Source organism: Bubalus kerabau, chromosome 13 (assembly GCF_029407905.1).
Source record: "Bubalus kerabau isolate K-KA32 ecotype Philippines breed swamp buffalo chromosome 13, PCC_UOA_SB_1v2, whole genome shotgun sequence".
Taxonomy (NCBI): Eukaryota; Metazoa; Chordata; class Mammalia; order Artiodactyla; family Bovidae; genus Bubalus; species Bubalus kerabau.
Window position 1 is genome coordinate 21,745,726 of NC_073636.1, and position 22,348 is coordinate 21,768,073.

At 41.0% G+C, this 22,348-nt stretch overlaps 1 protein-coding gene and 1 long non-coding RNA gene across 4 annotated transcripts in view; one reads left to right on the top strand and one right to left on the bottom strand.

The window, feature by feature from the left end:
- PLXDC2 (plexin domain containing 2) overlaps window positions 1-22,348 on the top strand; it is a 423,407-nt gene that overhangs the window by 85,416 nt on the left and 315,643 nt on the right. The gene's annotated exons all lie outside the window — the stretch shown is intronic.
- On the bottom strand, window positions 11,178-16,214 carry LOC129625403 (uncharacterized). Its single transcript, XR_008701424.1, has 4 exons — window positions 16,085-16,214; window positions 13,250-13,343; window positions 11,379-11,542; window positions 11,178-11,304 (listed from the first exon to the last, which is right to left on the bottom strand). It is a non-coding gene; the product is annotated as an uncharacterized LOC129625403 (long non-coding RNA).

Below are 22,348 nucleotides of genomic sequence, written 5' to 3' on the forward strand. Positions count from 1 at the left end.
AATATTAAATGTGTTTACTTGAGTAATAATTTTTTGTTCTTTTTTGCAGAATATTAAATAATTGCACGTGAAGTGAGAGTCGCTCAGCCATGTCCAACTCTTTGTGACCCCATGGACTATACAGTCTGTGAAATTCTCCAGGCCAGAATACTGGAGTGGGTAGCTTTTCCCTTCTTCAGGAGATCTTCCCAGCCCAGGGCTTGAACCCAGGTGTCCCACATTGCAGGTGAATTCTTTACCAGCTGAGCCACTAAATCATTACATGGTCTAGTTTATTTCTCTTATTCCTTACCTTTCCTTCCTATTTTAAATCTGAAAAGAAGAGGCAGGTGAAAATATGTAAGGATCTACATGGATTCCACTATGGATTCCACTCTATCGGCATATGTAATTATTATATTCTATGTCAACAGAATTTTCATTGATTTATCCGTAATTACATAGTAATTTCTGAAATTAATTGGAATTCTATATTTTCAAGACCGTTATTAATTTACCAACACATTTTCCCCCTTAGTTTTACAGCAAAACACTGTGCTCTGCGAATAAAGCTTATTATTCATGAGAAGCAATATGTCAAAAATTGGAAAGTCAAGGTTACTTTGAGGATTTCTTGTGTCCATTTTCAGACCAAAGCATTTATATGGTAGTGGAGATACAAACAAAAACATGGTACTTTTTTGTATTGTCCTCATTTATACATTTGAACAACCCAAGGCATGGCCATTATTATTCCTATATTTTTTGAGATGGGAACACTGAATCTTAGAGAAACATACAGAAAACTGAAGTCCAAGGTTACCAGTATTATAATCAAGGTCTATCCTCATATCCTTATACTTGAAACCATAACACTCTTCATCTTGGTGCATTGACATGTCTATCAGTATATAATGTTCCTTTCCGTGTCCAGTAACTTTCTTTGGTCTGAAGTCTGCTTTATGTGATAGTACACCTTTCTTTTGATTGGTATTTTTTAATATAATTTTGTTTATGTATTTATTTTCGCTGTGCTGGATCTTCCTGGCTGCGTGGGCTTTGCGCTCATTGCAGCGAGCAGGGGCTACTCTCTGGTTGCAGTGCACGGGCTTCTCGTTGCGTCGACTTCTCTTGCTGCAGAGTATGGGCTCTAGGGCACACGGGCTTCAGCAGCTGCCAGCACTTGTCTCAGTAGTTGCTATGGCTCCCAGGTTCTAGAGCTCAGCCTCAGTAGCTGTGGTGCATGGACTTATTTGCTCTGGGGCAGGTGGGATCTTCCTGGACCACTAGTCAAACCCATGTCTCATGGATTGGCAGGAAGATTCTTTACCACTTAGCCACCAGGGAAGCCCTTGATTAGTATTTTCATAGTATGTCTTTACTTTCATCCTACCTATATCATTATATTAGAAATGAGCTCCTTATAGACATCACGTAGTTGGAGCATTTTTTAAAAATCCACTCTGCCAATCTCTCTCCTTCAATTGGCCTATTTAGAACACTCATACTAAGTGAAATAATTGACAGTGTGTTAAGTGTTTAACTTCTTTCTGTATATCGAGAAACACATTGGAAACTATTATAGTTATGCTTTCAAATATCTATAACAGAATTTTAAAAACTGAATAAAGAATAAGTAGTATATTTTATTTACCAGTATCCTTACCTGTTCTGTTGATTGCTCTGATGTTCCAAGTTTTTTTCTGTTGTCATTCCCTCTCTATTTTCATCAGTTCTTTTAACACAAGTCAATTAGACATTCTTTGCATAGCAAGGTTCCCTAGAAAGTCTGCCTTTTTGTCTCTACCTTTTAGAGTTTTCTGCTGGTGGTTTTATTCATTTTAACCAGGGTTTTAGGTGTGATAAGGGGGAGATGTGCTTGCTCCATACTTCCAGAACTGAAGTCCCCACCACCCCTACTCATTTAAGTACAGCTAGCTAACATCAGAAACATGCATAGGAACAGAGAGCTCACTTTCCCCTTTTCTCTGTCTCAGAGTCTAGGGTCTAACAGCCAGCTTTAAGTATTCACCTCATTAATCCAGAGTGCATCTGACTTGTAAACCTTGTGGGGAAGAATATAGTGAGCTGCAGCAAAGTAGGTAAAATGCCAATGAGGAAATTATGTGGAAGAAATTTTTCCTTTGCTTTCTTCTCAAAATACTTATAGATGGACGAGGAACTGAAGTTGGGAAAACACTCTGATAAATCTTAAAGCAGTAACTGCTAACAGTTATTTACAGGCCCTCTGCTAATCTTTTTACTATTTTAATCTGCATAGTGCTCTATAAAGTGACCATTATTCTTGTTTCTATTTAACAGACTTGAAAATTGAAGCTCAGAGACAAGTCTCACAGAGCTACACAGTAGTGGTGCTTCCATGAACTCAAATTTCCCCTCAAATATCAGTGTGTTAGAAATAAACACCGGAGAAGCCAATGGCACCCCACTCCAGTACTCTTGCCTGGAAAATCCCATGGACGGAGGAGCCTGGTAGGCTGCAGTCCATGGGGTCGCGAAGAGTCAGACGCAACTGAGCGACTTCACTTTCACTTTTCACTTCATGCATTGGAGAAGGAAATGGCAACCCACTCCAGTGTTCTTGCCTGGAGAATCCCAGGAATGGGGGAGCCTGGTGGGCTGCCGTCCATTGGGTTGCACAGAGTCGGACACGACTGAAGTGACTTAGCAGCAGCAGAAATAAACACATGAAGTACCTGGCATACACTTGATGTTCCAAAATAGAAGATACAGAATAATTATGATTTTTTTGTAGTTTAAAGGTTCATTTGATCTGTGTTCCTGGTTCTCCAGCAGTCAAGTTCAAGAGCAGAACACAGGAAAATTTTCTAGCTAAATAAAGCCATTGAAAACAGGCAATATTTAGCCATGATAAATGCATTGCCAAAAGAGTCTGAAGACCTTTCTTCTTTATAGAAGGCTCACTTGCAGAATTTGACTGATTTTCATCATTTAAGTTAGAAGGCTGGTATGAAAAGGTCTCAACTCTTCTTAGAAAATTGTGGAGTTTGTTTAGTCAGGGCTTGACTCAATTCTGACCCCTGCTTTGTGTTACTCAGAGTAGCACAGAGCTTTGGTTCCAGCCATGCCATTTGAGCAAGGAGCACTCTCACTGAACCTGAGCATTGCTCTGAATGTGGCCACGGAAGCAGCGTGGACCTGGGCTTCACGTACTTCTGTAACCAAATGAAGGATCTTTTATGTCTTTGGTGGGCTGCGATTTAAGCTGTGCCAGCCCTTCTTATAAACTACAGTGTCCTTCCATGATACCTTCGATTCACCCCAAAGCCGATCTTCAAAACTATTACAGAAACTTAAATCATGCTTCATACTCATCAAATTCAATGACTCTCCTTTAACTTTTGGACATAAATTCTCCCAGATGGTTTTGCAGTTCTTTAGAATGTCTGACTCAATTAAACTCCAATCCTTTTAGCGATGAGAAGTGAATGCAGTTTCTAGTTGTTAAATGCTCATGTTCAATTTGAATTCCAGTAACTATCCTTTTAGGTTTAGACTGTTTGTGTTTTCTCACATCAGTGAGATAGGGATTCAGACAATGTGGGTGTCTTATTAGAGATTGCTGGAGAAGACTCTTGAGAGTCCCTTGGACAGCAAGGACATCAAACCAGTCAATTCTAAAGGAAATCAACCCTGAATATTCATTGGAAGGACTGATGCTGAAGCTGAAGCTCCAGTTCTTTGGCCACCTGATACGAAGAGTCAACTCACTGGAAAAGACTCTGCTGCTGGGAAGGATTGAGGGCAGGAGGAGAAGGGGGCTACAGAGGATGAAATGGTTGGATGGCATCACCAACTCAGTGGACATGAGTTTGAGCAAACTCTGGGAGATGGTGAAGGAAAGGGAAGCCTGCGTGCTGCAGTCCATGGGGTCGCAAGCAGTCAGACACAGTCAGACAGGACTTAGCAACTGAACAACAATTTAACCTTTAATTTAACCTTTAATTCTCCAAAGTCTGTGATCTGTGTCAACAGCTGAGTAAATCTTTTAATGGGTTTACTTTTAATGGGTTAACCTACTCATCTGAATGCATTATAATACAATAAATTAAATTAATACAATACATTAATTAAATCAATTAAATTAATACAATAAATTAAATGCCTATATTATGCTTCAACTTCCTCTGAATAGCTCATGAACTAGAGATCTGGGTAACAAAGGAAACACACATAGTTTTCTCCTCAGACTAAAGCAGTGAAGCTGATTTGCAAAGTTCACAGCACATACGCTCCTGGTGAATGATGCAAAGTTGGGCACACCACATTTCTCCTCCGGCTTGAATGAGCTAGGGAAATGCTTTCACCCTTTCTTTGCAGGTGCCCCATTCCTGGAGTCAGCCTTCTTGGATTTCAATCTATGAACTGAGTTCTTACACTCCATTTAGCCATTGGTTAATTTGTGCATCGTAACTAGATAAACACTGTCTTCTTGCCAGAAATGCTAAGCCGGTCAAACCCTGAGTTTAGATTGCTACACTATGCAATACCACTTTCATCTAGTCCTTCACTTTACAAGAGAGGAGCTTAGGCTGTGAGAGATCAAGGAAGCGTTGCTTGAAGACATTCAGCTGGTTCATGGCAGAGCCAGGAAATCCCACCCTTCCTTCTCAGAATAGAATGTAATTAACCTGGGCTGCAATGGTTGAAAAAAATCTTTGCATAGGAGGTGGAGCTTCTAACAGCCTAGGTAATTAGAAGCATGTGAGTAGGTAGAGTTCAGCATCACCACAGTTTCTGTAGGAAGAAAATTCTGTAAAAGGACTGTGAAAAGGATGAAAAACATAGATGGATCTGGAAGACTATGAGTATGCTGATATTTTCTAACATCAAGTATATTAAACACAAGCTGAGCAAATTGATGCAGCTGTTTTTTAATTGAATAAAAATTTGAACTAATACCTGTTTTGAGACAACAAAAAATAGAGGCTTGCCTTGGCTTGAGTAGGGATTGGGAGGGCTGAAAATTGTGGGAAAGTGCTTACTAAAGAAAAGTAAGAAATTAAGGCAGGCACTGCTTTTCTGTACTTACTAGTGACACTCCTGGAAGGTAAGTACAGAGCAAGTTGATCATTATATGCTTTTCTTAGCTCAGAGAGCAAATACAGCTTTCTTAAAGGGCATCTGTAAGGATGACTTCCTTTTCAGTGGCAGGTAACAGACTGCTAAGTGTTTCTAAATTATTAAGAACTTACTGCATGATGCATGCAGTACAAATGGAGTTGCAGGACATATAGAGAACCATTAACTCAAGTATAAATATGCATCACTGTTGCTGAGTTACTTGTAGTTTTCTCACAGGAAACAACCTGGGCAGTTAGTGAAGACATCTGATGTATTAGTATACACTTTGTGAAGGGTATACACCTTGTGAAGTGTCAATCACGTTAACTTAGACCTTGCATTTGTAAATATATGGTGTTTACTCTATTCCACGGTGACTATAAATTATGGAGAAATGTCAACAGAAGAGGGTCTCACTCTCTGTAAGTGGCTTCTGATTATTCCTAACAATGTGTTATTTGAAAATTGTTTTTCAGTCAATGCAATGTAGGATTTTTATCCCAAAAAAGTGACAATAAAAATTCATATTATAGATCCTTTAGCTTTAATTGCTATTATGTGTGCATTTACACGGTGGTGCTCATTTTCCTTTGCACCAAAACCTTATTTTTAAAAGGACAATCTTTACAATTACATATATACAAGGTATGTGTGTGTTCTTAGTCATTTCTGACTCTTTTAACTACATGGACTGTAGCCTGCCAGGCTCCTGTGTCCATGGGATTTCCCAGGCAAGAATACTGGAGTGGGTTGCCATTCCTTCTCCAAGGAATCTTCCCGACCCAGGGAGCAAACCTGCATTTCCTGTGCATCTCCTGAGCATCTCCTGCATTGACAGATAGATTCTTTACCACTGAGCCTAGGCTCTTGCTAAAAGGACTGCAATTTGCTGGCAGAAAATATTTTACACTGCCAATCTCGTTAGGAGCCTGCTGTAAAAACATCTGCATCTTGGAAGAATTGGAGACAGCTAATAACAGTGACTATAATTAATAGTTAATTGTTTTAAGGAAAGCAATTAGCAAATTGAGCTGATACTTAATCTACCCGATTAAAAACAGGAAGCAAAAAGAATTCAGAAAAAGGAAGCAATGTATATTGTATCCATGGTTGTTTCTAGTGGAGATGGTCAGTTTTTCACATTTTCTTTTAAAATATACCTGCTGAAATATACTTTGACCCCTAAGACCTAGTTTATTTTACCTTTTTTTTTTTTTTCGTGCTGTTTGTTGCTTAAACCTTCACTTTTGCTATTGGGTATTTAAAGTCAATCTGGTACTCCATTCTAGACACCATACTTTAATACTGACATTAAACAAACTGCATGGGGGCAACTAGAGAGGGAAAGTACATGATTGTAAAGTGCAGCAATGTTTAGTCTGCAGAAGAAAGATTAGGCCAAGACATCCTAAACCACCTACTAGAATTTGAAAGTCTGTGTTTTAAAAGCTAGAGATATATGTATTGCCTAGTTCCAGGAAGTTGGTTTAGGTCCAATGGATTAAAAGAAAACCAATTGCCACTTTTATCAACCCCAAACACACACCCAAATAATTTTATAACATTCCTGCATAGCAATACGTGACTGGAGCTTGGGTGCTACCACTTTTTGAGGCTATCTGTGTCCATTTGAGCTACTCTAACAAATATACAGTAAGTTCCTGGCTTAAACAGCAAACATTTATTTCTCACTGTGTGGGAGGCTGGGAAGTCCAAGTTTAAGGTGCTGGCAGATTCAGTGTCTGGTGAGATCCTGCTCATTTGTTCAGAGAAGACGGCTGCACTCTTGTGTCCCCAGGTGACAAAAAGAGAGCTAACTAGCTGTCTGACCCTTTTTTTTTTAATAAGGGCACTAATCCCATTCATGAAGGCTTCACCCTCATGACTTTACCTCCCAAAGGCCCCATTTCTGAAGACCATCACATTGGGATGAGGGTTTTGACATATGAATTTGGGGGGCGCAAATACTCAGTCCACAACAAATTAAACAAATATCTCCTGCTCTCTCTACCTGGTGCTGATCCCCAGCACTGAGACCCAACACCAATAGCTGTTTATCATTGTGCCTGCACCTTGGTTTCATTATACATGGCAATCTGTCATGCTAATCGTACTCGTTAAACCTCTAGACACTTGAGTTTTGTCTCCTGATATCTGAGTTTTTTGTATGCATGATTGTGATACTTAATGGTTCAAAATGATGGGCTATATTCTATTGATTTTTATTTTGTTTGGAAATGAAAGTCACTCAATCATGTCTGACTTTTGCAACCACATGGACAGCAGCCCTCCAGGCTCCTCTGTCCATGGAATTCTCCAGGCAAGAATACTGGAGTGGGTAGCCAGTCCATTCTTCAGGGGATCTTCCCCACCCAGGGACTGAAGCACTGGGTCTACTGTAATCTATTGCAGGCAGTTTCTGTACTGTCTGAGCCACCAGGGAAGTTCACTTATTCTGGTTAAGTGAACATTTTACTCAACTTCAAGTCGTATGATTTTAAAAAAAATGGAACTTTTCAGTTTCATAATTTAAAAAGCATAGTTTGTGATGTAGCCTTTTACAAAATCATCTTAACTTTTATGAGCTAAAATGGACAAAATAGTTTCACATACATCAATTAGGAGACAGCCAGTTAAGCAGAGTGCTACTCCCTTGTGGACGTTTCAGAGGGGCAGTTTCATCTCTGCTGACCATTCTTCTCATCACTAAATACTGAGATCCTTCCTCCCTCTGGATGGGCATGACATTCACCCAGGGATTTGGAAAGGATTCCAATAACACATGATTCTGAGATGGTTAATTGACTTTAGCCATGCATCATATGTAATTGGAAAAAACCAAAGAACAACATGTAAATTTTAGCTTCATTTTTTCCTCACTGAACTCTCAATTATGCTTATTATTTTCTTCTCTTCTTTAAGGCTCTGGCTTTAGCTGAATGGGGTCAATGGGGCTAGACAGGGCTGCTGTGTAACTATTGTGAGGTCTGTGCTCTGCCTTTGAGGCTCTGGCCCCAGGAGGTGAGGGGCTGAAGGCAGTTTGCATTCTGCTCACCAAGCCCAGTGCCCTGGGGCCCGTTGGACAGCTCTGCCTAAGTGCCCAACGCAGGGACACTCGACTCTAATGTTCTGGTTTGTGTCTCTGCCTACTCACCATGGACTGAGGGACAGTTTGCCAGTGTGGGTAAAAGCTTAACATAACTTATCCTTTGTGGGGCTATTCCTTGAGAGTAGAATTATATCCGTGTGTTGGAGTGGAGGGTGAAAGTGAAGTGAAAGTGAAAGTCACTCAGTATCTCTGACTCTTTGTGACCCCATGGACTATAGTCCCTCTTAACTGATGTCTATGAAACTATTTTGTCCATTTTAGCTCGTAAAAGTTAAGATGATTTTGTAAAAGGCTACATCACAAATAATGCTTTTTAGAGTATGAAACTGAAAAGTTCTGGCATGGAATTCTCCAGGCCAGAATACTGGAGTGAGTCACCTTTCTCTTCTCCAGGGGATCTTCCCAACCCAGGGATTGAACCCAGGTCTCCCGCATTACAGGCAGATCTTTATCAGCTGAGCCACCAGGGAAGCCCAAGAATACTGGAGTGGGTAGCCTATCCCTTCATCAGTGGATCTTTCCAACCCAGGAATTGAGCTGGGGTCTCCTGTATTGCAGCTGGATTCTTTACTAACTGAGCTATCAGGGAAGCTCATCAGGAAGCCATCAGGGAAGGAGTGGAGAGTAATTAAACACAAACCAACATTGTGTACTTGATGTTTTGTCCAAGCCCTTGTTCTGTGGATCAGTGGGAATGACCTGTTGCTGGTGAGAAGTCATTCTTCTCATCTGTTGAGGATGACTTGAGGACCTACTCTGGATTGGTCCTGCTGCTTCTCCTTTATGGTTAATTGGCTGGGATGAGCCTTCCTTGGGAAGAGAGGATCAACCATGACACTTCAGGGAGCATATCTGAGACTTGGTGATTTGAATGGCAAAATATAGCTCAGTGATTCTAAAACTACAGCATATTTTTTGAAGCTCGTAAAATTGGCCCAAAGTGCCAGAAATCCCCATTTTGGACTGCCTTCAAGGCGATGAGAGCTCAGACACTGACTCATCGAACTGTTTCCTTATTAACAGATGTGGTACCGAACATTTTTGAGGATTGAAAAAATGAGCTGTTGTTCAAAGCCTGTGAGTCTCTTAACTACAAAGCTCTCTTAACCTCTTAATCTTGAGACTTTGGGGATTTCAAAGGAAATCTGATCACAATGTATCAATATACATACTGAATTTTGTTGTTGTCTATCTTTAACTCATCCAAATGCTATTTGGCCAAAGACACTTATTATATTTGAGAAATCTTTTGAGTCATTTTATAAACTGTTGGGCGCTCTATTTCTCTCAGCCAGGAAGTTGCAGTCGCCAGCATTAAGCAGAAAGTATGTTATTGAGTTTTAGCTTTATTTAGAAAGAATGAGGTTTCATGTGTTTGTGAACAGATTTATTTCACTGACCATCCACTCCAAACATCACGTAACAGTTGAAATTTCTCTTAGCATTAGATATACTGTCAGAAAAGTCCCCCCTAATTAAAACAACGATTATCATTTTAACAAAATATAAATACATTTATGTTCAACACAATAGAAGAGAAAAGTTTATGAAAGAGTCCCACAGGAGTAAAAATTAGTCCAAGGATTTATCTTTCTTGGTGTTGTGCCATATTCTTCTGAGGGTTTGGTATTGGTGTACATACTCATTAAACCAAATACTTGTTTTCAATGTTGGCAGAAAAATGTCTTACCCAAGTGTTACAATGAGGTACTGGAAAAGGAAATCACAACCCACTCCAGTATTCCTGCCATGTGAAATCCTACAGACAGAGGAGCTTGGCAGGCTACAGTTCACAGGGTCGCAAGAGAAGGATATAACTTACTGACTAAACCATCACCACCACACTGAGGCAAGTAAGGATAACTTTTAAAAAATTCATGCCACTCAACAGAAGGAGGGGTTGGGAGGGGAGAACTTAGCAAGCTCCATTGGTGCTTCCACTTAAATAGGTTGATTGACTTTTTTTCTAGCCAAAACTGAGGTGTGAATGCTGCTCTATGTTTGTATAAAGTTGAGCATCTTCAACTGATCCCCCCATTGTTAGTTATTTATACACAATTTATCCACTTCTCTCAGATTTGATATAGAGCTAGCAATTATGTTGACATTCCTGCTGGGTGGAGGGCCCTATTTCCTTAGCAGGGTTATATAACAGGGCTTTAATGTCCTTATCCATTCATAGTGAAAACATTGACACAGAAGTAGAAAATGATTTTTCAGAGCAGTGAAGGAATTAATAGGGTTCTGAATAAAGCTTTTTTTGAAAAAAGGCTTTTCATCCCCACACTTGTACTTAACTCTCAGGCAGTCTGTGTAAATCATTTGGAGGAGATCTGGAAAGATGACCTAACATGTGTGTCCAGTTTTTTCCTACCAAGGGATAGATTTTGGTAAAGACATTCAACTTCTTGATGGTTCAATTCCTGCATTTATAGCATAGGTATTGGTACTTGCGGGTTCTCTTGCAATTCAGGTGACGAGTGAGCACGAGTAAAACCTACTATACTTCCCAGATGGCAGATGTAGTCTCCTAGGGCCCGCTTTATTGCCATCCATAGAGATACTATAATGGCTTGTTCCATATGACAATGAAGTTGTATTTCTTATCTATTACCTCTCCCTGCTTTGTGGGGGGGAACGGAGATTGGCAGGAAAATAATTCAAAATCAGGGTGAAGTTGAAGGTCTGCGAACTGCAAGTGCAGAGAATATAAATTCGTGGGCCTGCTCCAGACAGCACAGTTAACTCACTTAACTTCCAGCCATGACACCAGTGAGCTGTATTTAACATCAAAGCACCAGAGAAGGTCACCCAGGTCCCACAGGAAAGTCTTTCAAACTTATTGCAGCTCAGCTGGCATCCCGAGGAAGCTGAAGGCGTGGAGAGCTTAGTAGCCTCTGCCCACTGGTGGTACATGATAGCACTCAGGCAATTTTGTGCTGAATGGGCCTTGTGTGTGGACAGTCTGGTAGGTATAAAAGACTTGCAAAACAGTAAGGGAGTTGCTAGGAGTGTTGATTCATTTCTATTCCATGTCAGAAGGGCATGTGGAAGCCTTGGTCTTTTATTGTTGCTGTTGTTTTTAAGTAAATGACATCTGCATGAGCATCCTTGAAAAAAAAAGGGCAAGATCTAAGTGTTTGATCATGGAAGTTTATGCCAAATTATATTCTACTTAGCTCACCTGCATTTTGCACGAAGTGTGACGGGGCAGTAGTTGAAGTCACAGGTGTTTGAGTCGGCTTTTCTGCTCTGGATCTGCCCATCCCTAAAATAGGCCTTCATCAGCCACTGTACGATGGTACTTCAGTGAGGAATACGTAGCATTCATTGAGTTGGAGTGGCCTGCTGTTTTCCACTCAGTGAAATGAGAAAGCATGTAGCCTGAGAAGTTTTTCATTGACTGTTCTGTGCCAGGGTTTATCAGCTAAGCAGTACATTCATTACATCTACCCACTGAAAGAAGAGTTCCCACATATGGACATTTAGTGCATCCACATGGTGTGTTAAGCAGAACAAGAGCATTGCAATATCAGGGAGATAGGGTTGGTATTTTCCCTTATTTTTCAATATAAGACAAACAAGAGTAAATGAGGAAATTTTTGAGCCTAAAAGAGGTGACACAAAATACAATTCTATCTGGCAGATTTGTACCAGAAGCAAATTTAAAGAAGCATAATTGCCAGTTTCTTGCACAATAGTCTCCACAGTTTCTGAATCTGCGACTTTATACCAATCCCATGGAAGCAAATAAAAGTGAGAAAAATAATAATGTCTACTCATGCTTAGTCAAGGATCCAGGTGAGATTATGTCCCCATATGAATGGACACTGTCGCCATTCTGGCTTATTTAATGGGCATTACAGTTTTGCACTGAGTAGGTAGACTCAAATGAAAAATTAATTCGTGGATATAATGGCCTTATAAACTGTAAAAAGGGTAAACTTTGAAAAGAGTAAACAACCTACGTGAGGGTGTTTTTCGTTTTTGTTTTTGTTTTGTCTGTTGGATTATTTTGTCTGAAAATCACCAGAAGGAGTAGAGAAGGGATTGTCTGCTTACGGGAAGCATCTGAGGGCAGAAATCTACAGGACTGTAGCACTGAGGCCACTGTGGCTGGGAAATGTACTAGGTACTACAGGGAAAGGATGATGGAATCACTTTCTCAAGGATCTAAGATGGGGGAAATGGACCAAGGCAGACTTTATTTCCATGTTTTCCTATGGATGTTGTCATATTGTGGAGGAGACATGATAATGAGAGTGGACTCTTGAATGTCAGTCTTGCTTCAAGTATGTCCTGCCCCATTCCCAACGCTGCCTTTGAAGAAAGTGGCCTCGTGGGAAGAAATGAGAAAGCATGTGGTGTGGGGAGTTGTGCAGAACTGCTGAAGAGAGACATGTCCTGTAGCATTTCAGTGAGACAGGATGGTGATTGCAATATCTATTGACACGAAGTGAATGGCAGCCCTTGAAAGTTTGATCACTGCATTATCTAGTAAGATAGACTTGAGAAGTTGGTACCTCCTGATGTAGAGGGTTCTGCAGTTTGGATAATGATTATTGTCCCAACTCTTTCCATTTCTTTTCTCATCCTTCTTTCTTTCTTTTTTATTGTAGTATAATCAATACGCATTGTTGCATTAGTTTCTGCTGTACAACAAAGTGAATCAACTATATGTATACAAGTGTCCCCTCCCTGCTGAACCTCCCTCCCTGCCCCATCCCACCCCTACAGGTCATCACAGAGCACCAGGTGAGCTCCCTGTGCTAAACAGCAACTTCCCACCAGCTATCTGTTTTAAACATGGCAGTGTATACATATCAATGCTACTCTCGCAATTTGTCCCATCCTCCTTTACCCCATGTCCACACACGCATTCTCTGTGTCTGCATCTCTCTTCCTGCTCGGCAAATAGGTTCATCTGTACCATTTTTCTAGATTCTGCATGTATGCATTAATATATGATATTTGTTTTTCTCTTTCTCATTTCTAGTGCTCGAGTCCCAGATTCCTTTCCCTTCTCTGGCCTTATTCAACTGCTGTCCAACTCACCATAAAACTGATGTTCGTGACAAAATTTACTCTTTCATTCATCCATCCAATTTACTGTGAGTGTTTAACACATTCCAGATGCTCTGCTAGAATTCTGAGAATAAAAAAGATGAAAGGAAAGATAAACCCCACATTGAGAAACTAGCGTGCAAAGCGGTAAAGCACAGTGAAACACGCTAGGTGATGGAGCACGTGCCTTGGACACACAGTGGCCGGGTAGGGAGGGCGGGCAGAGTGTGCGAGAGCTTCCCGGAGGAAATTGGTATTTGGCTTGCCTCTCAAAAGATGAGATGACATTTATCTGATAAAGGCAGAATAAAGGGCAATTCAGGTAAAGAGACAAATTTACAATAGCAGAGAATCGTGAAAAGGTATAGTGTCTTCGTAGAATAATAATAAGTTCAATGGCACTAAATCTTAAGTTCAAGGCTGTGAAGGACTTGAAGTCTGGAGGAGGAAGTAAGTACAAGGTTATGTTGGGCATTGTCCACCCTTTTATAAGATTTTTGCCTTAGGCATCTGGAAATGAACAAGTATGTTAAGGCTTTTACAGAAATAGCTTTTTTTTTTAATGCTAACAGACCATATTTATTGCAAAATTTAGAAAAACAAGTAAGTGAGCAGAAGATAAAGAGCACTCACATCCCACTGACAGGGTGGGGACACTGGGGAGTCCATCTGGTGATAAAGTGTGTCAGAACCAAGGGTCACCCTCGGGTGGGGCTTAGCTGAACTTCCTGTGACAGGGAGCCTGGAGTACAGTCTGGGCTGGGTGGGCATTATTGTAGATAGGACCCTCATCCTCTCTTCCATCCTAGAGTGACCCAGAGGGAGAAAAAGGCTTTTAATCCTTTAATAATGGACCCACTCTCTAGAGGGTGTCAGTTTTGTTTTTCCTTCTAATCTATTTTTTAATTTTATCTTTGGGTGTGCTGGGTCTTTGTTGCAGCCAGGGCTTCCTCTAATTGCATCAAATGGGGATTACGCTCTAGTCACCGTGTGCAGGCTTTTATTGTGGTGGCTTCTCTCGTTGTGGAGCATGGACTCTAGGCAAGTGGACTCAGTAGTTGTGGCTTGTGGGCGTAGTTGCCCCATGACTTGTGGAATCTTCCTGGACCAGGGATTGAACCCATGTCCCCCGTCTTGTCAGTCAGACTCCTAACCCCTGGACCATCAAGGAAGCCTGAGGGGGTCGGTTTTCTACAGGAAAGCTGCAGTGGGGCTTGAACCTTGGATGTATACCCAGCTCTCAGATTTTCATCTTGAGAGTTAGCCTAAAGCCTAAAGTGATTCTAGAAATGCCTCTGTACATGGAATCATATGATTCTTCTTCAGCAATATGAAATGTGAAATAGACTGTCAAGGGAATCTATATTTCTCTGTGGAAATTTGTTCTTACCTTTTAACAACTGATTGATACATTTTTAAACAGTAATCTTTTAAAAATCATGTTCTAAAGTTTGCCTAAATCAATTTCCTTCTGGCTTTGAAGCTATTTGTACACAGATATAGACTTGAGATCAGCTTTTATTCTCTTGGCCAGAATCAGAGTGTAAGCAATGGCTAACACAAAGCTATGGGTCAGGAAGAGAGAAAAAAAAAAAGACACATCTGCTTTTTTATCCAGACACTCAGAATTATGGACTGCTCAGGTGGCTCAGTGGTAAAGAATCCACCAGTCAGTGCAGAAGCCACAGGAGACATGGGTTCAATCCCTGGGATGGGAGGATCTCCTGGAGGAGGCCAGTGGCAACCCACTCCAATATTCTTGCCTGGGAAATCCCCTGGATAGAGGGGCCTGGCCTGTAGCCACAGTTCATTCGGTCACAAAGAGTCGAACACGATCGAGCACGCATGTGCTCTGAAATATAGCCCCTGATACTGGAACCTGTGGGTTGGTTACACCTCCTGAGAAAAGGGAAGAAAGAATAGTTTTCATTGCCACTTTATGTTAGTGTTCTGAAAACTCACTTCATTCTCTGGGATATTCATATTTAATTGTTGAAAATTACTCTAAAACTAGAACTTTTCTAACAATCGTTATTCTGAAATCACTGTAGAATTGAGTTTTCTTGGGTGATTGGTCTGCTTAGAGATTCCAGAAGGACAGTTTCTCCAGTTTCCTGAGGAAGGTCCTTCAGCCAGCAGTTCATGCTCTTGAAAGAGCACGTTCTCATTTCTCCTTTTTTGCTCCAAGGATTTCATTTCCCAGCACATTTTTTTTCTTTGCTTTTTGGTACATTTTAAGTTCCCCAAATTCCTTATTACTATTTCAGTATGAAATATACTCTTTCTAGGCCCCCAATTTGAAAATTCCAACCTGGGAGATTATTTCATTAAGAAGATGACTGAAATCAGTTTTTAAAGTGGAGATGCTATATCTCAATTGGAAATTGAACTTCAGGAGCAAACATTTACTGGTTTAAAGAAAAATCTTTCTTTTAAAAAAAAATAACAGCTGGGATGTTTTTTCCACTTGAGCTCACTGTAAACCACTAATAAGGTCTTTAGCTGTGTGATCTTAGCATAATTCATGGTTGTCGAGAGGAATATTTGCCGACTTAGAGGATATGTTGACTCTTATCAATGAAATGCAGTCAGGCTGGTATTTATAGTCAGATTTTAAAAATTTCAAGCACACTGGACTTATTCCAAATACATAGTAAAACAAACAAAAAAAATAGCATACCATGATAAGCAGAAGTGTAGGCTAATTTTGTAAAATGTGTCAGCTACGTTTGGGAAGATGGCTAAACAAGCGAAAACAGATTTTACAAAGAAAAAGCACAGGTGTTCCAGGTGTTGAAAGATGGGATAGGTAGCAGCACGTGTTACCTCCTCAAATGTCGAGAACCAGGGGGAGGAAAGCTTGTCTGGTTCTTCAGATACCCTTGTTGACTCAGTGTAAATACGGTGCAGGAAGAGGGTGTCAATGAGCCCATCCCCCCTGGGAATTGAACTCAGGTTCTTCAGAAGCAGGAGCGGGCTCCAGCTGGCACATTCCTCTCCTTTCCAGCACCCACCGCTGCCTCCTTCCCTTACGCTCTCATCTCTGAATGTGGTGAGCAGCCTCTGATTTGCCCAGGGAACCAGGCTGTGAGCCAAGCTGATTTTAATGACTATCCTTAAGCTTCAGCCAAACAGATGTTTTACAGGTGCACATTGTTGGGCAATTCACAGTTAATACATTATTTAAAAGGTAAATCATTTTAAAAATGTATTTTAAATATTTGTTCTGGTGGGCTTTCTTATTAAAGGAACCCTATAGCAAATCTTTCTTGAAAGGAGAAGGATCTCTTTATGATGTCAGTAACTATCAGCAGACCCTAGGTTTGGCCTTGTATATATTTGATGGATTGAAAGCAGGGTATAGCTTTATTTTCAAGCTGTTACCCTCTGCAGAGGTCCAAATTCAGCTTCACCAGCTCCTTTATCAATTTTTATAATAAATTTATTTATTTTTAATTGGAAGATAATTGCTTTAAAGTATTGTGTTGGTTTCTGCCAAACATCAACATGAATCAGCCATAGGTATACATACGTCCCCTCCCTCTTGAACCTGCCTCCCAACTCCTTCCCCATCCCACCCCTCTACGTTATTACAGAGCCCCTGAGTCATATCGCAAATTCCCATTGGCTATCTATTTTACATATGGTAATGTATGTTTCCATGTTACTCTCTCCATATATCCCACCGTCTCCTTCCTCCCCCAACAGATAGGGTCCCTTATCAATTTTGTTGCTCCGTGCCTCACAGGAGGGTCAGATGGTTTGGTAGGAGGGAGGCAAACTGTCTACAATACCTCTGACTCTCTTTTCCTGCTTTGCGGTGTCCTTTCAGGCTTTCCTGCAAGTTCCCTATTTCTGCGAATGAACCTTAATGAAAACACACACACTTGCATAAATAACTAGATCGTCAAGGATGACAAATTTGGGAAATAATACCTAATGTGTTTAGCTTCAAAACAGGAAATACCTTCTAATTTGGGAAGTTTGGGTACGTGTGTGTATTTAAATTAAATAATGAAATCTAATAAAAACTTCCTGCCTGAAGGACTTGCATGTCTGTACAAACAGATTTTTCCAAGTGTGTGTCACATCACGTGCTGTTTTAAATATCCTACCCATCCCAGTGGGTCTCCGGTCAACGTCTCTTCCTGCTTGTGTCATGGAACATAGCTTTTGCAATTTTCATTACAAATTTGACAAAGTAACAGATACCAGCTCAATTCCTGGTATTATTCTTACTTCTGATTTACTTATCTTCTAGATTTTGCCAAAGTTCAAATTTTTCCATTTCTCTTGTCCTTCTTCCCAGTTTCTTTATTTTCTTTCCTCTTGGTATGAATACAATATGTATCTTTCCTGATCTTGATCATCTTACCTTCTAGCCTTTCTATTTATGCCAAGATCATGCAGTCAGTCAACTGAAGTTATCAGAGAGGCTCTTCTGACAAGGTTCCGAATCGCTTTTGACAGATATTAAAATAAACATGTACTTTCAAAGACTTTTCAGCTTCTTTCATTTATTTTTATTTGTTTGGCACACTCTATGGCATTTTCCAATTTCCTTTTATTTTTGATTTTCTGCTTTAGGATTATGTTGTCTTCTGCACAGTGAGACAACACCCATATGTGCAGTCAATTGAAGGAGCACAAAAGATAGCTTTTCACATGAAATGACTTTTAAGTAAATTGTAATCTTTTGATTTGGAGAAGGCAATGGCAGCCCACTCCAGTACTCTTGCCTGGAAAATCCCATGGATGGAGGAGCCTGGTGGGCTGCAGTCCATGGTTTTGTGAAGAGTCAGACACGACTGAGCAACTTCACTTTCATTTTTCACTTTCATGCATTGGAGAAGGAAATGGCAACCCACTCCAGTGTTCTTGCCTGGAGAATCCCAGGGACAGGGGGCGGGGGCCTGGTGGGCTGCCGTCTATGGGGTTACACAGAGTCAGACACGACTGAAGTGACTTAGCAGCAATCTTTTGATAGATTACTTTCATATCTCACATTGGAGGTTTTGGTTGCAAAGCCCAAAGTCAGAATGTTATGGGGAAAAAAACACAAAAAAACACCTTCCTTTTGAGCATGGTTGAATACCATCCTTTCCAAATTAGATATTCTCCTGAACTCATCGTGCTCTGCTTAAGTAATCCATTACCTTTGAGATATGCAGAATCAAGTCCATGACTTTGGGTCAAGTCAAAAGTGGGTTCTATCCCTGGGTTGGAAAGACCCCCTAAAGAAGTCAATGGCAACCCACTCCAGTATTCTTGCCTGGGAAATCCCATGAACAGAAGCGACTGGTGGTTACACTCCATGGGGTGGCAAAGAGTCAGACACAACTGAGCACAGCACAGCATCCAGCCCTAAGTGATATTCTGCTCCTTTTGTGATTCACTCACTAAAGTGAAGCAGACTTTTCAATGGTCTATTTTATTTTTTAATTAATATTTTATTGAAGTATAGTTGACTTATAATGTTTCAGGTACACAGCAAGGTGATTCAGTTATACATATACACCTATATTATTTTAAAAATTACTTTCCATTACAGGTTATTACAAGAAATTGACTATAGTTCCCTGTGCTATACAGTAAACTTTTGTTGCCTAGTGTGTACTTTATTTTTAAATTTATTTAGTTATTTTAGTTGGAAAATAATAATAACTTCACAATATTGTGATGGTTTTTGCCCTACATCAATATGAATCAGCCATAGGTATACATATGTGCCCTCCATCCTGATCAATGGTTTCCTTTAAAGAAAAATTTCCAAAGAAAACCCTCTCTTGTTGACTCATAAAGTCAAGAGTATTTCAGCATCAGTGTTGGCCTCAGTATTGCCTCAGGGCTGCTCCATTTCCAGAAAGAGGAAATAGGGTCCCACTGAAGATTTAGAAGAGAAAGTTTTGAAAAAATCATGGTTATGTAAACAAGTCACTGTTAGGGTTTTTGGCCTCTTTTTGTCTTCAGTGGTAAAGAATCCACCTGCCAATGCAGGAGACATGAGTTTGATCCCTGGGTCAGGAATATCCCTTGGAAGAAGGAAATGGCAACCCACTCCAGTATTTTTGCCTGGAGAGAAGCCTGGCAGGCTACAGTCCATGGGGTCGTAAAAGAGTCAGACAGAACTTAGCCACTAAACAACAGTGTCTTCAACACATACTTTTTTGTGATCGGGGCTGGCCTCAGAGTCATGGGTGGTAGATGCTGACGGGGAACCTAAGGTGCTTTGGCTGTCTTGATGGTCTCCCCACAGGCTTCACCAGCACCCGGTGCCTCTGTGTGTGATCACCATCAGGTAACAGGCTGGCTGGCTGCTGCAGCCAGAGCACACAATGCCCTGACAGCTGACAGGTGGTGTGGCCTGGCGCTGGAGGAGTATCCTCTCCCATCTGGAAAGTGGCCAAGCTGGCACCTGGCAGGAGGAAGAGCCAAGGCAGCGAGAGCTGCAGCTCCTCTCATTTCATCTCAGAGGGAGATGTGGGCTCTCTAGGTTGGTCACGGGAGGTGCACATGTTCAAGAATCTCCCGTGGGAGCCCAGACTTGGCCATGGCTGCTCCTCTGGCTCCAGTGCACACATCTAGGCTGTTCCCACCGATGATCGGCCAGAGCCAGGCATCTCTTTCTCTTAGCCCAGCCACCTCACAGGCGGTTAGCACTGACATGATTGATCTGCCTCCCGCTTTTTTTGAGTCCAGTTCATGATAATCACAGCAGTGAAGAGTCACTCCCCAAGGATGTACACTGAGCCCATAGACAGCCTTTTGGTGTGAGTGCTATTCAAACGAATTCACATTCTGAAAGCACTAAATGTGGAGAGAGAAGCATGAAAATTCTGCCAGGGCAGTACAGATGGGAAAAGACTAGTGTAAACTATCGAAAGTTTTGGCAGAATAACACCTGATAGATAGATGCCTTTATTGCTATTATGGATACATATAGAATTCATCAGAATCTGTTGTAAATGAAACAGACAAGTATGTGTTAATTCCCTTCTGATATAAAAAAAGAAGTTTAAAACAAAATTTTAAAATTTGTTCTCAGAACATCTTGCTCTTTTTTAAAAAACGTTTTTATGTATGGAAGTATAATTTGCATATATAAAAATGCACATATTCTAATTGTAAGCATGATATCTTCTTACTAGGGAACCAGCACCCTGATGATAAAATAGAACATTCCTAGTACCCCAGAAGTACTGTGTGCTTTTTTTGATCACTTTTCCCCACTTCATCTCTCTTGAGGTCTCCTCTACTCTGACTTAACATCGTATAAATTGGTTTTGCCTGTTTTACACTTATATCATTAGTTGGCAAGTATTTTCTCTAATGAGCCAGACAACAAATATTTTAGGTTTGGGGGGCATCAAGTCTCCACTGCAACTATCCAGCTCTGCCATTGCAATGTGAAAATAGCCACAGGCAATACATAGACATTTGGGGATGGCTGTGTTCCAACAAAGCTTTATTTACAAAAACAGATGTTGACTGAATTTGCATGTGGCTGCAGTTTGCCAGCCTCTGCTTTGCATAAATGCCTGCTGGTATGTTTGTGAGATCAATCCAGTGGTGCATTGGGGCCAGCTCACACTAGCTCCTGAGGACCAGCTATGCGCATCTCTTCCCAGCTCAGCAATCAGTGACTTCAGTGGAATATTTACCCCATGGAAACTGGTAAATGCTACAAACCATGCCATCCCCTACTCCCCATTTGCTTTGCAATGTGAAAGAATAGGGTGTTAGTGACAATTCACTTCATGTCTCCTAGCTTTTGTTTCTTCATTTGTAATGGGGTTATGGAAACACCCAGAGATAATGTATATAACATGCTTAGTGTTTTTTATGCTGCTACTAAGTCACTTCAGTCGTGTCCGACTCTGTGCGACCCCATAGATGGCAGCCCACCAGGCTCCCCCATCCCTGGGATTCTCCAGGCAAGGATACGGGAGTGGGTTGCCATTTCCTTCTCCAATGCATGCATGCATGCTAAGTCACTTCAGTCATGTCTGACTGTACGCGACCCTATGGACAGCAGCCCACCAGGCTCCTCTGTCCACAACGTGCTGCTATTACCTGTTTCATCCCAAAATGATGATCATATTATGAAATATTTCTGGATATTAGCAGATTGTGAGAGTTCATCTTAGCACTTTCTATGTTTTAATTTTGGATCTTTGATGTTCTTGATGATGTTGGAAACATCTCTGACACTTGCCCCCGCCCCAGTCTCCAGTTACATTGAGATGTACACCTGACAGCTTTTTATACCTAGAATTGGCTAATGTCCTCTGGTCCTCTGCACCTTAAGCCCGTCCTCCACAACTGTCATTAAATTTGCCTTTTCCAAAGTGTGACACGTATCTATTTGTTGATAGTTCCCAGAATACTGGAATAGTTTTGCTAATGTTAATGGTTCCCAGTGCCCTCATCCCTTTCACCAAGTCATGTATTGTCCCAATCCCTCATCTCCATTATCTGCTCAGCATACTCCAGGGCCTCTGGTCATGCTGATGCGTCTTCTCATGTCATTTCCACCCGATCTGTAAGGGCCAGTTTCCATGATACCTTCTCACTCTCGACTTTTTTCCAACCCTCCTTCCTACCGGATCCACAGCAGAATGAATTGTACCCTCATCTATGTCCCTGTGGTCATTTGAGCTTAACCTTTGTTATAACGTGTATCCCATTGTGTTTTAACTGGTTGCTGGTTTATCTGCCTCTCTTATTGAGTTGCGAGTTTCATGAGGACAGAGGCTTCTTCATACCATCTCACCATAATTCTGCTGGGATACAAACAGGTGGCTGGAATGTAAGCCAGAAAAACAGGGAAACCCAAGAAGGTAATAACGTGGGCTTATTGTCATGCCTCATAGCAGGGTCTGCCATGCCTGGGTAGGCACATCTAACAAGAATTTCTTTCTGGTTGAAGAAGGGCTCCTGGTTAAATTGACATTTGAGAACAAGCCAGGAACTAGTTCTTTTTTTTTTTTTTTTTTTTTATTTTTAAACTTTACAAAATTGTATTCGTTTTGCCAAATATCAAAATGAATCCGCCACAGGTATACATGTGTTCCCCATCCTGAACCCTCC